Source organism: Pinus tabuliformis, chromosome 8 (assembly GCF_031772625.1).
Source record: "Pinus tabuliformis cultivar Carrire ecotype Pingquan chromosome 8, CPIR1, whole genome shotgun sequence".
Classification (NCBI taxonomy): Eukaryota; Viridiplantae; Streptophyta; class Pinopsida; order Pinales; family Pinaceae; genus Pinus; species Pinus tabuliformis.
The window spans coordinates 808,558,953-808,575,644 of NC_142294.1; positions in this window are offsets into that span (position 1 = coordinate 808,558,953).

Here is a 16,692-nt window from a genome sequence, read left to right on the forward strand (position 1 = left end):
GATGTTGGAGTAACTAAGTATACATTAATGTTTTTGATTTCATAGGTTAGTTGAATTTCATTTTTATTATTTGATTTCATAGATTAGATGAATTGGTTTTCGTTATTTTGTAGTTAGATTGATCTAAACTGAAAGACAATTTCTAGCACATACAATGTACGTATGCTTCGAAAGGTTTACGAAACCCCCGAGTTGACAATTAAATGATAGGCAATCACTTTGCTCCAACATTTTGGAGCCGTTGCTGGAGAAGTGTGCATAGGAAACTAGCTTTCAATCTAGAGTTCATATTTTTCATTTTTTCTACATGCATAATTAAAGCATGTAGATGCATAAATCATTTAGTTGCATACCATTTTTTTCGATAACCATTAATGGAGAAAGGATCTAGAATGGAGTTTGAAGACTACCTTAAGGAATGGTATCAAGAAGCAATTACGCCACAATATTCGTCAATTCTTCAAGAGATCCTTGTGGCAAATTGAAAGGTCAAGTCGATTTCGCATATCCTTACAAACAAACAGGTATATTTTTGAAGTTGGGATATGAGCATTTCAAAAATTCTAATTTGTAAATGACTTCATTGGAAGCATGAATATACTTTAAAAAAATTAAAAAATATATTTTTTAGATAGGTAGGAAAAATAAAATAAATTTTTATAGTTTTTAGGATAAATTTGATGTTTTGTGGTGCAGTAAGAACCACCCATCTACTAACCCTTGGTAGAAAAAATTTGCAATAAAACAAATGGTTGAAAACAAGGAGCGCAAGTGAAGATCACAAACGATAATTTAAAGTATGAGATCAAGCCTTTTTCATTTTATTTTTGCAAAATTTACAGAGAAATCGATTGATAAATCTTAACTATGCTAACAAAATAAATCTCTCAAGTATGTTCTCCTTTTGCGCATCCTGTGACCTACAGGATCAGAAAAAGAAAATTTTTGTTTTGTTAGTATATCATAAAATCCAAAAAAATTCAGCTGCATTAATTAAATTCTGGTTTTCTCATTTGCTTTGATTTGATTTGATTTTTCAATAAAGTTTAAACTTAAAAAAAAATGTTTTGAAATTTCTTTATTTTTCAATAAATTGTTTCTTTATAAATTCAAATATGTATTTATATAGATTTTAAAATGAAAGACAAATCTATATAAAAATCAATAAAAGTGTTTTTTTTTTTAAATTATATATGTATATATATTTTAAATTTAAAAGATAAAAAAAAAACAAAACAAAACCCAACCATTTTTCTTTATTAATAAAAAAATAAAAAATAAAAATCTTAAAATAAAATTAAAACTAAAAAGGGCCAAGCATATGCAGGTCTGTGTTTGACTTGGCCTTGTGCATACACATATGCCACAGCCCAGCCACACAACCCACAGTCTAACCATGCATTTCCTCCTCTCTCTTCATAGCTAGTAGGTCATTGTCGATCATTGCCGGTAGTCATTGCTGATAGCCGGCTCTCTTTGCCTAATGGTGGTCACTGCTACTGATAGTCGCTAGTCGTTGAATGATGGTACTTGCTGATACCCAGTTGCCGATACCCGAGAGACATTCTCACACAGTCATTTCCAGCCAGCCGAGAGTTGATCATACCCCCATTTCCCATCATTTCTGAGTCACCCTCACCACATGCCAAATCTCTAGATGTAGCAACCATTCTGAAAAACATACCTGGTAAAAACATTTTCTAGAAAACGCAGAACTTTAAAAAAGTCAATTTTAAAATTTGATTTCCGACCAAATAAAAACGAATTTTGAAAGATGGGGACATGGGTTTTTCTCAGGATGGGCTGAATTAAATAACCCAAAAACAGTTTCTTCAATTTCACAACTGTTTGAGAGAAATCTTGGATTTTTCAATACACTGTTTCACTAACTGTGTGAGAAAAACGGATTTAGAATTTAACACACAGAGACAGCAATTGCGGCCATGCAAGAATCAAATCCAATTTTTGGAATACTATGGTGGTTTGAGGAATCAAGATTGTGATCTGCTGTCAATAAATCCATGGATTCGCTGCCACAGAGGAAAAACGGTTTCGAATGAATTAATAAACTGTGAACTATTTTGAACATGGCACATTGAAGAGAGAATAATTCAAATAAAAAACAAACTCTGTTGTAGCATTCGATCCACATGTCACGTGATCTAAGGATCTAATTTAATTCATATGCACTGCACAGCTAGTAGATCTCATCGAAGCCATGGGTGTTCAAAATATGCATGCATTTATCCCTAATTTCCTTCTCTCTCTTTAGTGCAGAAGTCGCCACTGGTGCTGATATCAATTTCGTAGACCACTAGAGGAGATAGTTCCGCCACTCTCACATACTCAATGACATGGCAATTGCATCAACACTGGCCATTCCTTCCTCCATCAACACTACTGCAAGCAAACCTCAAAGAAAAACCTCACACACTATTTGATTTTTATAATTCAATTTTTTTTTCATGGTGGTGTCATTAATACAAAAGGTTTTGTAAATATTTTTTTTCCTTTTCCATGTTGTTTTATAACATCATATTTATATATATATTTTTAATTGTAAATATTTTAAATATTTTTTCCATGAGGAAAATAGTTTTTGAAGATTAAAAAAAAAAAAAAATTGCTAATAAGAGGGTTTGCAATTATCACTGGATTTTGGCTCCAATAAACCACAACATTGTTTCTTGCTATTTGAATTCATTTTTGGTTATTTACTGACTTGGGTTGTTTGTTCATAATTTTAACTACAAAAACTATGCAAATTCTGCAACTAATTCCATTCTACAGCTAAACAGTGATTTTGCAGCTAATCAATAATTCTGCAGCTGAAAATAATTCTGTTGCTATGCATTTAACTCAATGATTTATTTTTCAAACAATGAATTCTAACTAGAAATTAATGATCAACATGTCATTTCATCTGCTCACTTCATCTTTCACTGTAACATCATGTTTCCATGTCACATTTCACATGACAATTTTTACTATTTCATAAAAATTTCAAAACAGTCTAACTTTCTCATACAACATCGGAATTCAATGATTCAAGCATTATTGGAAAGATCTTGACGAGATCTACAAAATGACGAAGCTATTATCAGATTTTGAAATAGTAAAGAATAAATAAATTGCTGAAAAGAAACAACAGGTAACTTGAGATACTACTTTCGACACAAGTATAAACTCTTTTGGTTTTCTTTCATGAAGTTGTTTTATAGTACTGATTCTTATTTTTTTATCTAAATGTTATTAATAGAGAAATTGATCACCTCTCTATTTTGATAACCTTACAATCCATTGGAGAAGAACTACTAGTTTTTTGTAGGGTCTAGGAGGAAAAACAAATGACCATAAGCAAATAGTGTCTCTCAAAGATCATATTTATTTCACAAGAAAATGATTAGAGCAGCAATAGAGATGAAACATCAATGCATGAGCACATGTTAATGCATATCAGATCCAAAAGTTGCAAGCCTTTCAGATTTCAGTGTTTCCATTACATCCATACTCCTTCAGTCAATAGAACCTTCATCTCATTTCCTTTGCTGTCGCATTGCATTTCACTTAGTCAGTCAATAAAATTCTCATATAATTTCTTGCCTTGCTTTCACTAACTCATAACCCATTTTCATAAATACATTCAGCTCGCTTACATGTCGATTTTTCCTTTTTAATTTCCATTCACTTGTCATTTTCCTTTCCGTTAAATAAACCTTGATCCACTGCAAAACTTTCCATTCATAGTCCTTCAAAATCATTGTTTCATTCTCATGTTAGATGATGGAGGATTCCTTAAGGCCTTCCTTCTAACAAGCCTTGGCCTATTGACATCGACACATTATCTATGTCCTAGGCTAGAGTCCTCATTAGTACCTTGAGGCTTGTATGCCTTAATGACAGGCTCTCTCGCCAACAATCATGGGAATACATCAATGTCCCTTGATCGTTGGATCTTGCAAGTGGCTCGACATTGGCTCATTTATTTGCCCTTCGCAAGATGTACTTAGGTACCTTGGAAGTCGTTGAGATTTATGGCGAGTTTGCCTCGCATTGGTTAACGACATTCACTAATGGTCGGTAATCCAATGACCTATCTTCATTCTCGACACCAACACATTTATTCACATGACTAGAGTTGTACCATCTATTTTATAATGATTGAAGACTATATCATTTCAACACTTTGTAGCAAATACAATAGAGTTAGCAGCAGAAATAAAGAATCCACTTCACAACCTCATTCACCATTTATGCAACTAAGAAGCAGGTGAGTTCTACATTTCATTCTATGATCCAGAAGCAGCCACACTCTTCAATTTCCATAACTCATGCATATTGAAGGTAAGTGAAGGTATGTGGTTTTCTAATTTTTAGTCATGCAATTCCTTAAATACTAAAATTGTAACTTTGGGAAATTCCTCACTTCCTCTTTCACATTATCATATCTTTAGTTGGGGGGAAGGGACATCATTTCATATTCATATATCATACATCATCACATATTTTTATTTCATCCTAACATACTTGTCATAATCAATTATGATTGAATTATGTTTCAAAAAGTTATATGATTTGTGATGCATTCTTAAATATGTTCAATGAATCTTGTTGCAACAAAAAGAAACAAGATATTGAAACACAAGAACAAATACCAATTAGAATTTGGTTGAAACACAAGAACCAACAAAACATGTTGCAATTCAATGTATGACAAGGAATACTTTGAAAAAATAAATAAAATTGTCAAAAGAAAAGTTTAAGGACATATGATATAAGCCAAGCTCATTCAAAAGCAAAGATGTTGCAAGCAAATCAAAGGAATTAATGCAATATTTGCATGAGGACATGCAATTGCTCTAATTGGGGGGTATGTTGGGCCTCCAAAATTCCTTCAAAATGAAATCCACTTTCACCTTTATCGCCACCATTTCACTCATATGTCACATCTCTATAACCATATAACCTTCCATTAGCCACCATTTTCATAGATATATGGATTAGGATCCTTATTTACCAAAGTTATTTATTTTATGTGTTTAAGTGAATTTATGATAAAAAACTAGGAAATTAACATGGTTTCATGTATCTATATATGTGGCTTGAATTTTAGCACATGTGTAGGTCATTTGGAAGCTTGCAAGGTACCCTTATGTGGCCTCCAATACTAAAATTCGAATTCCATTCAAAGGATATTTGGATATGTGTCCTATTTGCATTGTAACTCTATGAGGTGTGCCATCATTTCCTATTTGGATTAGAACTCTATGAGACACCTAGGGGATATGTGTCTCATTATGAGTTATTTGGTTGCAACTATATGAGATTTTAGTGGAACTTCATTAAATAGGGTAGCTTCTTATGTTTTTGTATAAATAGGAGAGCCTTTTCCTTTGAAAGGCATGTGTAAAGTTGGGGAAATTCGCATGTTTTGAATATAGAATTTGGATTTGGCACCATGTTCATGAGTGATGTTCACTTTGATTTGGTTATGATTGTATATGGAGCTTCTTCACTTTTCCATCCTCATACACCATTATAATGACCATCTAATGATTGTGAGATTTAATTGCTTTTATAGATTACAGATTCATTTGCTTTCTTAGTAATAGCTTTAGCATAACTATGTAATCTTTTCTTTCCAAAAACATTTCAATAGGGAAGATTTATGTATTTTCTAATTGGATTAAGTTTGAGGCAAGGACTCATAGTTATTTAGTTTCCTTTTATGTTCTGTTATTTACTTTATTAGTTCAAACCATTAATTCATTGTATAATTGAATTAAGGATCAGGCCAAGAAAGTGACTTCAAATTGGATGATTGAATGTTCAACTTATGCAATCATTGAGCTTTACTTTTTCATGCCTTTATATTTGCTTTTAAGATCCTCATTTAATTGCATTAACTGATATTCTTAAAAATCATTTCAAGAAATTGATTTAATCATATTTCAATTTTGAATGGTTGAATATTGAATACATGCAATTACTAAGTTATTTTCTGCACACTTTATTTGCTTTTCTAGGACATTATAAGTTAATTTATAAATAGTTGCTTACACCTCATCTCAAGAAGGTAACACTTGATAATTGGATGTTGGAGTAACTAAGTATACATTAGTTGTTTTTGATTTCATAGGTTAATTGAATTTCATTTTTATTATTTGATTTCATAGATTAGATGAATTGGTTTTCGTTATTTTGTAGTTAGATTGATCTAAACTGAAAGACAATTTCTAGCACATACAGTGCACACATGCTTCACAAGTTTTACGAAACCCCCGGGTTGAAAATTAAATGATAGGCAATCACTTTGCCCCAACAACAGCTTCTCCATCAGTGCAGTAATCTAGGCATAGCTTTTGATGAACTTTCTATAGTACCTTGTATGCCCCAACGTTGCACACATCTATTTCACACTTATTGGTGCCTCGAAATTTATTATAACTGCAATCTTATTAGGGTTTACCATCAAACCTTGTCTGCATACCACATGACCTAGCAAGATCCCAAATGGGACAAATAACAAGCATTTCTTCAAATTGAGCATGATCTGGTATCTCCGGCATGTATCTAACATCAAGCGTAAACTAGCTACGTGGCAATTTACCAACCCAAACACCATCCAATCATCGAAGTATACCTCCAGAAAATTGTGGATGAAGTCCTTGAATGCCATGATGACCACGCGTGAAAAGATTGTCGGTGCATTCTTCAACCCAAAAGGAATTACTGTATTCTAGAAGCACCCCCACTCTGTGTTCAAGATCATCTTATATCTATCCTCCGGTGCGATCTTGATCTAGTGGTACCTCGAGAATCCATCCATGAACGAATATTCCTCCTATCCTCCTACATTATCTAGTACCTCGTCAGTGAACGGAGTTGGAAAGGGATCATGTACATAGGTGTCATTCAACTTCTTGAGATCTACACATATCCTTATTTCATCCTTCTATTTGTTGTCTTGAACTACCATTGGGCTTACCCAATCAAACTCTTCCACTAGTTCAATGATGCCCGTTGCAAGAATTTTATTCAACTCTAAGTAGACCCTTTCTTTATACTTCGGATTGAAGCAGTAAGGCCTCTGCTTGATGTTGGGTCGTTAATATGCCATTATTATTATCACTTTTGAACACTTATCCCACCCATTTCCACTATTCTTCATCATATCATTTGTTATAATTTATCATTTAAATCCATTTTATAAATGATTTATGCTCTCATGGATGAATATTATTTATTCTCCTTTATTTCTAATAAATTGATGATTATGCATTATTTTATCAATGATAGTTCTAATAAGTTGGTTATAACATTATTCACCATTTTTAGCCTCAAAGGTAACTTCCAGATTGAAGATTTGATTTTTAAATCTGCCAACTCAAAAATTCGCTGGTTTAAGGAGTGACAGTTTTTCGGTTGAGATTCTGAGCAAATGAAGACGAATTTGAGAAATCCGGAACATGGGTTTTGTCCAGAACGGGCCCAATTAACTTTAGTAAAGAACGGTTTGCCCAAATTCGGCTTGTACAAAGAGAAACGTAGGGTTCTTTGAGAACGATTTTATCAGATTTGCTGTTGCGGCCGTCCTCCAAATCTCAGCTGCAAACCCAAATTCGTCTTGATTTTGTTGAGAGATGAAAGGAAATATATTTTCTTGTTGATCATCTGGTTAGAATCAACCCAAATTTGTAAAATAAATCATGTTGTAATTATCTATGTTATAACTGCTCTCTGATCTTTCTCTATTTAAATGAAAACAAAGATCAGAGAGGGGAGACTTCAGGATGACTTTGGGGATTCGAATGATGGCGAATTGATGATTTGAATTAGAGATTCAGAAGCAAGGATTCATGATAGGATAGGAGGAAGGAAGGATTGTTTTATGTTGTAAGTCTCAAAGCTTCAACTATTGTAATGATTCCACTATTTAATGACTAATACATAATTTGGGCGTTGCTGTTCACTCTTTTCGTTCTGAAGTAACCCAGCAGCGTCCGCTGGCGGCTAAGGACCCAGCCTCTGGTGGAGTACGCTGCTGCTGCTACTGTATATTATATTCTTTTGTTTTATGCGTGGTTTGCTTATCAGTTTTATTTGGTAATCTGACATGTTATGTTATTTTACATCACAGCTCGGTTACATTTGATTTACTGAGTAATATCATTTCTGAAGACAGAACCGTTATATTAACTTTGCAACGCATTGCTGTTTCTTTAAGTGCTGATATAAATGGTTTTTACAGGATACCGTTGCTATTCAATTATGGAATGACTGTGTTGTAACATTTGACCATTGGTATTATTGAATTCATCTTAGAAATTATATTTCCTTGCGATTGTTGAATCTATGAACGTTGCTGTTACATTCTAAAAGACAATCGTATTATTTATAACTAAGACTGACAAGTGGATTACCAAGATCAGATTACTATATTAGCGTGTTGCGTGTATATATGATTGATCCCTGCTGTTCCATAAAGTATATTCCATCCAGTTTGCTTGAGGAGTGAAGAGTGTTATTTCATAACAGAGTGTGAGTAAGTTGGTTTTGACTCGCGAGATTTAGTTCTTTTGATTGTTGTTTCATTTACTGCTGTTCTATTTCCTTTTGCTATTTCATTTTACTTGCTGCCATTCCATTTCCTTGCAATTGCTGCTTTGGTGTGAGAGAAGGTCTAAAGCTGTAGTGAGTCAGCAAGTCGCTGCTTAGCTCCCAGATCTTTGGTCCATACTCTATTTTCCTTTCCATCAATTTCCAGAGGAATGAGTTATTGCTACTGTATCCTCGATTGATGGTTGTTTGAATGAATGATTTAGTTTAGAACATTTCAGTTTCTTGTTGTTCCAATTAGATTTCTTTTTCAAGCATTCATTTACTTTTGGGTTTTAAGCACCTTTTTATCGCTCCACACTTGATCGGCTTCGCGTCTAGTTTCAACGTAATTTTCATCACCCTTAGGTCTCCTATTATCCCCTTTAAGTTTGAGAACTTCATAGGGAACAAGTCCTAGTATTCGTAGAGCAATTCAGCACCCTTATCTACTGTTGCGTCATCCCAATAGTCACCAATATTTGCAAACTTTAGCTCCGCCTCTATCCCAATGTTTACTTGTTTTGTTTTTAGCGGCATAGTGATATCTGGATTTTCAATTTGCGGTCCTTCAACTTCACAGTAACCTTCAATCTCTAGGATGTTAATATTCCTCAGGTTCTCATCCTCTTCCTTAACAGTCACATTGTAGCACTCCAGCACATGGCTCAGTTGGGTGGTCCAATCCAGCTAAATTAAGTCCAAGGGATCCTGCAGTATTCAAAATATTGCTACTTTAACTTTTTACAATTCCTCGTTAATACTCTCAAACACATCCTCAAAGCTAAACGTCAGCAAGAATCCATATCGACAAACGTCCCATTCTTTCGTGCCATGGCAGAGCTCTATTTCTAAGTACCAATTCATCGGTATTACCTCCAAAGTATGACAAAACAGATGCACATATTCAAGTTGTGGCTCCGTTCCATACACCTTAGTCCATTTGGCTTGGTAATTGCGTGGGTCATTCCTTCCATCATATTTATATGTTAGCCACACTTGTGGGTGACAAAACCTCACTCTCATCATCTTTTTGTACATGTGCCAATCATCAAAACTATCATTGTGCATGCCCCACCATTTTGTAGGCGTAGTGCGTAGCGCCCAATACAAGGCTTGGAAGTAATGCTTCTCTGGCACATCTCTCTCGAATGCATCCAAAAAGTTATCAACATTAGTTAAACCATCATAGTAAGGTAGATTTATTACCTCTGACAATACACAATGCAATGACTTGGTCATCATATTCCAGTGTAACATAGATACTTCATGCAGTTGGTTCTGCTAGTGTTCCAACTCCTCATCTGAATCTGAAGTGCAGGAGTTTTTGCAGTCCCATGCAATACATCCATATGCTATCGGATTCAACAAATCCCAATCTCGCACCAATATATTGTAAATCTGGTCCAAATCATCATCACTTTCATAATCATGGATCGGTTCATTATAGCACGGTCCTTCTGCAGGGTCTAGGGGCACCATTACACGAAGTGATTTCTTCTCAAATATCATCTTCCGCTTCTTGAAATTGATTACCCCATTCATGTCAGTGGTCCAATTGATCCCAAGGAGTGTAGGGTAGGGATTGACGTCATCCAGAATATCTATCACTTCGAAGTCAACCAATGCGCTTGCGACCTCAATATCAATTGTCACTCCCTGCAATCTTCCCATGGGGATAATTTTTTGCCGATTTTCCATTCTTAACTAAATCAGAGACCATTGTAGCGCAGGTGTTCCTATCCTCTCCCAAGTCTATTTAGGCAAGACATTCGCGCCAGACGCCAGATCCAAAATTACTTGATCCATCTCATAATCTCCTATTTGTGCAATGAGCCTCATCTCACGCCCTGTTCTTCCCTTATGCTTACCATTCTTCTTGACTATGCGCGGTCCATCTAGAGCATTTTCTTTTTGTCACACTTATTTATCAGTTCATGTAGCCCTTTCATAGCCTTACTGTCGTGTAACAGCTTCATATAGCTCTCCAAGAAAGTAGTAAGCATAGACGGGTCCATCTCTTCCTCTGGCTTGTCTTGACTTCATGAGGTAGAGGCCTTAGTGAAGCTCTTCTTTGCTTCCACGAAAGTTTCCCGTGTGCATTTCAGATCAAACTTGACCTCCTTTTCTGGAGATTTGTGGACCCATTCACTTTCTTTAGGCTTCGTCCCCTTATCTTCACTATTTGTCATCCCACTCCGCGGCACAATATTTACCTTGGGATCCTCTTCGCGAGGCTCAGCCCTCATCATTTGTAGGTTTTAAGTAAGTTGTGGAGGCTATGCCCCCTTTTCACGTATCTTAGCTAGCAATACTAGGCAATCTTCAATTGCATGGTCAAACTAAGTACAATATCGGCATGACAAATGCGTCGAATTCAGGAAATCTCACACGTAGTGTCCTGGTCCTCCATAGTTGTAACAAATGACCTGCCCCCGACCCCTACCAGGTCCTCCTCCAACTTGGCCTCATCCGTGCCCCTGATATTTGCCTCGCGCTCCCCCAACACCTTGGTCCAGAGGCCGGGTTTCTGCCTGCACCCTATATGAAGGCGTTCTATCCATCATTAATTCGTAACTATGGAAATTGCACTCATCATGACCCACCGATCGACAGAAGTTGCAAAAGAGTTGTTGCGGTATTTGTACGAATTTATGTAGAAAATGGAAATTGTCTATCGCATGCTTTCCATCTACCTAACAGATAGCACACCATAACGCGGGACCTATACTTGGCCCTTCTAGAGCTTCTAGCCTCAGAGGCATTGGTCCCCCTGCTGCAACATAATTTGCGAAGACTGTACAGTGATCTTTGTCATGCCCCTGGCCTTTGCACTTCAGGCACCAAACTTCTTCGTGCACCTCGGGCTGGGTTGTTCTATCTTTCTTCACACTCTGCATTTCTAGGCAAAGGTTTTACAACTGTGCATGAATCTACTGAAGCCCCAAATTAGCATCTTGCATCAGTGTCTCATGCAATCTCATCGCAATTTCCAGGGCTCCCACCTAGGTCCCAATATTTTCTTGTGATAGTGAAACCCTTAGATGAGGCAAGATCGAAGCCACAAACCATTCGTGGTGCTACCCAGCAGTCAGATTCATGTTAACTTCATGAATTGTACACTTCATTCTTTGATCCAGATCCCAGGGTGTCTCACCTTGCTTGATCATGATCTCTTTGAATCCCGCAATTGATTGCGCTTCAGACTTAGGTCTACTAAATTCCTTATTCAGAGTGGTCTGCATATCTTCCAACATGGACATTGGGTTATCAGTGCAGTACTTAATGTACCGCGTTAGCACGCGATCCTGCAAAGCACTAACCAATGTTCCTTTCTTCATTTGATCATCCGTGATACCCTGAGCTTCCCATACAACCTTTGCGACAAACAAAAATTGGTTCGAATCTTCATTTCCCAAGCCCTTCAACACAGGTAGCTTTACTGAGTTCACCATATTGAATGGTGGTGGAGGTGTCAGTGGTGTAGGCGAAGGTGTATGTGGTGGAGGTGAAGATGGAGGTAGTGTGGGTGGATGGGGTATTCGCAAGAACCCTTGCTTTATCAACTGAAAAACGCTCTATGTAGAAGCTTATGCTGCTTCCTTGTCATCACTCAGAGGAGGTTCAATTAGCAGGCTATATCAAGGCCTGGTTTCCCTTTGTTCCTGAAAGTCCTTCCACTGCGTGTAGCCCCAAACATCAAGGTAGCTACATAACTCACTTTTCACACAAGAGCATCTTAATCCAGGCATTAAGGACTTTAAATACTTACCCCGTGGCCACTTGAATAAGCGGTGCTCTGCTTCACTATAACTGACAGAGGTATTGACTGTGAACTCTGCCACGAACCCTCCTATGAAATGATTGATCTAATGATCGACAACGGGTGCGATCTTTTCTTCATAAGATTCTAATCTCTACATTAACTCCAAGGTCTAGACTATTGGACCGTCAAGCCTCCACCTTCCTTGGTTGTTTGCCAATTTCATGACCCACTCATACAACTCAACTAGGAAGGAACATAAGAAGGTATCATGTATCTCTATGTACAGGTATCTATCCAACCATTGTTCTTTCATCAATTGTAGATTCTTGTTCTCTTGTGTCGCAAATTCGTGGATCTTTCTATCCAACAAGTCTTCGATCTCTTTCTTAGTTGGATTCCAATGATGCAACATCACACATCTCTTTATGCAGATCTCGATCCCAACAATGGAACCATTTGTTGGCTTGATGGGCCCTGATCTAGGTTCAACATTAATTAGCCAAGAAAATCCCTACACTAGCCTACGCACATAGCTGCAGGGGTCCGCGCACTCAGTTACAAACTTCTAACCTAGACCTTTGCACACAGGTGTAGAGCCTCTTTCCTACACTAAGACTCTTCGCTCTTAGCCCTCACGGACCCATTACATCAATAAATTTCAAAAAACTACTAATAACTACTTAGACTCTTATAAGACTCTCCTTTTTATACATTCCCATGGTCTGCAGACCAAGGGTGGATCTCATAAATCCGACACAAGTTACCTAAAGTAAGGGTGGAAACCCTTGATGAATCTTTACATCTTTGCACTCCACGACCACAAAGTGTAGAGACTTACATTCTTTATACAAAAATTGTGCCTTTAGCCCTAGGACTTGGGCTTTTAAGCCCAAAATTGACCCTAGGGGACCCGTTCCCAACAAAAGGATTATAGATATTTATATAGTTTTTTTATATGCACTCCCAATTTTTCCATTACAAATAATGACATTAAGTTATGAGATGTTCCTAATTTAGTCATGCAATTTTGTAGTAGCAAGTCATGAATCACCAAGGTGACATAGAATGGAGGAGTGGAAGGGTCCTACTCCTCCACATGTGGTCTAAACAAAACCACAGGCCTTTCTTCTTAAAGTTTAAGGCTATCTTGTAGGGGAGTAGTGGTGGGTGAACTTATAAACTGAGACACTTGAGCTTTATGACTAGTATGTTTCTATAATTTAGTCAAAATAACAACTATCTTGAATTTCTCCAAATCATTTTGAAGGCTGAAGACAAAGGGATTTGTATCAATTTTATAAGACTCAACAAGTTCTTTGTTCTAATTGTAGAATGAATTTATCTGTGGGGGTAATTTCTTGATTTTGGAGGCTCCAGACTCATTTGGAATAGGATTGGAGGATGCTTTTTTTGTTAGTGAGACAATGTTGAGTGGTTTCTTCCTTCATCTGCTGGCTTAGGAGGACTTAGGTGAAGAGTTTCTTCATTATGATATTTCCCCCCCTGAACCTTTTCATGGATGACTTGAGGTCATATTTACTGTGTAACTGGGTTTGCATGAAGTCGAAAAACTTTTGCAATAATTATCTATCTCATCATCATCCACTGGGGCATCCAAATCATCCCCTTCTCCTTCATGTGCTTCTATTTCATCTTCTCCCTTTGAGAGAGAAGAGAACTAGCTTTCTTGAAATTCTATAGTTTCTTCAATAGTATCCTCAAGATCATCTTATAAAAACAAAGGAGGCTGAACATAATCCTGTTGATCCTTTCTCTTTCTTCACAAGAACTGCAAGGGTGGCCTCCTATATTGGAGGTTAAAATTCCTATTAGAGTTTTTGTTCTCCAACTCCATTTTTACTAGTTTGTTAGATAAATTCCTTATCAACTTGTTCATCTCCTCTATAATTTCTTTTCTTGATTTTCCTTTACATGGCCCAAAGACCTCAATTCTTCCTTCCCTCTCCTCTTTTACCATATTCAATCCCCCCTTTCCATTTTATAGTGGAGCTGAAATTTTCTTCAACTTCCAGGGCATCTGTTTGGATTTGGTCCAGAGTATGAGACTTTCTTTCGCTAAGGGTAAACCCAAACTCTAGTTCAAAGGATCTAACAAAAACCACTTTGGCAGCAACCAATGGATGTTTAATTTGACTAGGAAGACTATTATATAATTGATTAAACCTCTTTATAAATTCTTAAACATATTCGTTATGTTTTTTCTTCATTACATTAAATTCTGTAAGAATATATCCATGGTCCTTTTTCTCCCACCATTTATGCATGAAATAGTTATCCATCTCCTCCCAAGTATTAATAGAAGCATTAGGAAGGATATTAAACCATTTCCTAGCCTCTCCATCTAAATACTGAACAAAATGTCTTAGGACTATGTCCAGATGTTCCACATTCAAATTCTCAGCAAATGCATAAAATGTTTCTATATGATTTTGGGTTGAAATATCATCTTCTCTAGTGAATCTTGGCAAGAGTTTAAGTTAGTCTTGTGGCATCGCAGTTAGAGGCCACAAAATGTTTAGTGGAACATATCTATTGAGCAGAAAACTAGGGACATCCATGTTTTGCAATGGAGGTGGTCAAAGATTTACCATGGGACCTGGTTGAGGAGTTGTATGGATTATGGGTATATGGAGCTGAGATGGAGTGCTAGAAATGCTCTAAGAAGGACTATTAATTGGGATATATTTTATTTCTTCAAAATTTTGGAAGGCTGGGAATATGAAAGAAGGTGTACTGATAGAAGCTTCTTCAAATTTGAATCTTGAGGAAAATGAGCGAAACAATTGGCAATGTTCTTCTGAATATTCCAAGGCTTTGGAAGAGGATTCAAAGTAGTTTATCTCAACCTTATAAGAGTTTGAAGTTGACACTTCAAGGAATGAGATCATAGGGTTTGGAGTACTGGGAGTTCTCTCTTTCCAAATCTTCTTGGATATGATTTTTTCACGGTGAAATACAGGGGGAGTTTTCTATTTAGAAGTGTCAAAATGAGTATGAGGCCTTTTAAAAGTGAGGGTGATCAAACGATGATTTTAAATAGTGGAATTTCTAAAGTAAGATATCTTCGACCCACACCCCCTCTTCTTCACCTAACTAAGGAGTGTACAAGTGTCATACCTAGGGAAACTGTTCCAATTCATCCCTGATAATGATGCCATAACATGTTGTCTCTCCTATAGATGACCCCTGGGTTAAGAAGAGATCAGTGCCTAGGACATCTTAGTCTCTCTTGAAGATGAATTGATGCTACTGAAGAGATAAATGTAAAATGATTTAAAATTTGGCTTGATTACCCTTCTCAGGCATAGATTCAATATTCACATAAACAATATATATGATTTCCAAGAACAAATGTTCAGGTCTATTGGCCTACACACAAAAAATACAACTTGATTGGTTGTTGTAGTAAATATGGAGAGGAGAAATATAAGGAAAGAACCTAGTGTAGGGGGCTAGATAGACAAAAAATCCTATGCAATAAATCATAGTAGAATTATGAAAAAGATAAAGGAAATGAAGTGCATTTTAATACTTTCAACTCAATATCTCAAAAATACTTTCTGCTACAAAACAAGTAAATCTATGATTTAAGAGTGAATCTAGCAGCTACAATTTACAAAATTTCTGAAGAATAATAACACACATGAAGTGACACATAGAGGAAGAACACATACTATATATTCCAATGCTTGGAATCACTAGAAACTTCTTTATTAATCTTCAAAAAATGAAATACTTGTCATAAGCCAAAACTTGTAAAATTTGCAAAATGATTACAAACTCTAGAATAGGAATATCAAACCATGTAAATTCTCTCTAAAAATCGAATTCATAACCTTTACTACTGATTTCGTCTTCCCTTTTATAGGGAGAAAGTATAAAAAAATAGTCACAAAATATCTAGAATGCTACAACTGTTTGAACTGCCCAACTGATTGAGCATGTGAATGGCCTAGTTGTCCTAATGATTACATAACAAACTTGATTCTTTTCTTGAAGCTACAATATTAACAAAAACATGAAAAAATGAGGTTTCCTAATTGACACAACAAAATATCTCCATTACCCATTCCTTTGATTTCCTAAGGAAGACTCAGGCACCACGATATGGGCTAGTGGTGGGTTGATGATTTGGCCATGTTGCTGCCATTATATTCCTCCCATGATTATCTACAAATTCAAATGTCATTTTCTCCCTCTAACTGCTCGGATTTTCCATTTTTGGAGTTGGCCATCATTTGTTATGGTGGCATTGGAGGTTTTCTTATAACTTAGCTGTCGACCCATTCATTCTCCATACTCTCTAC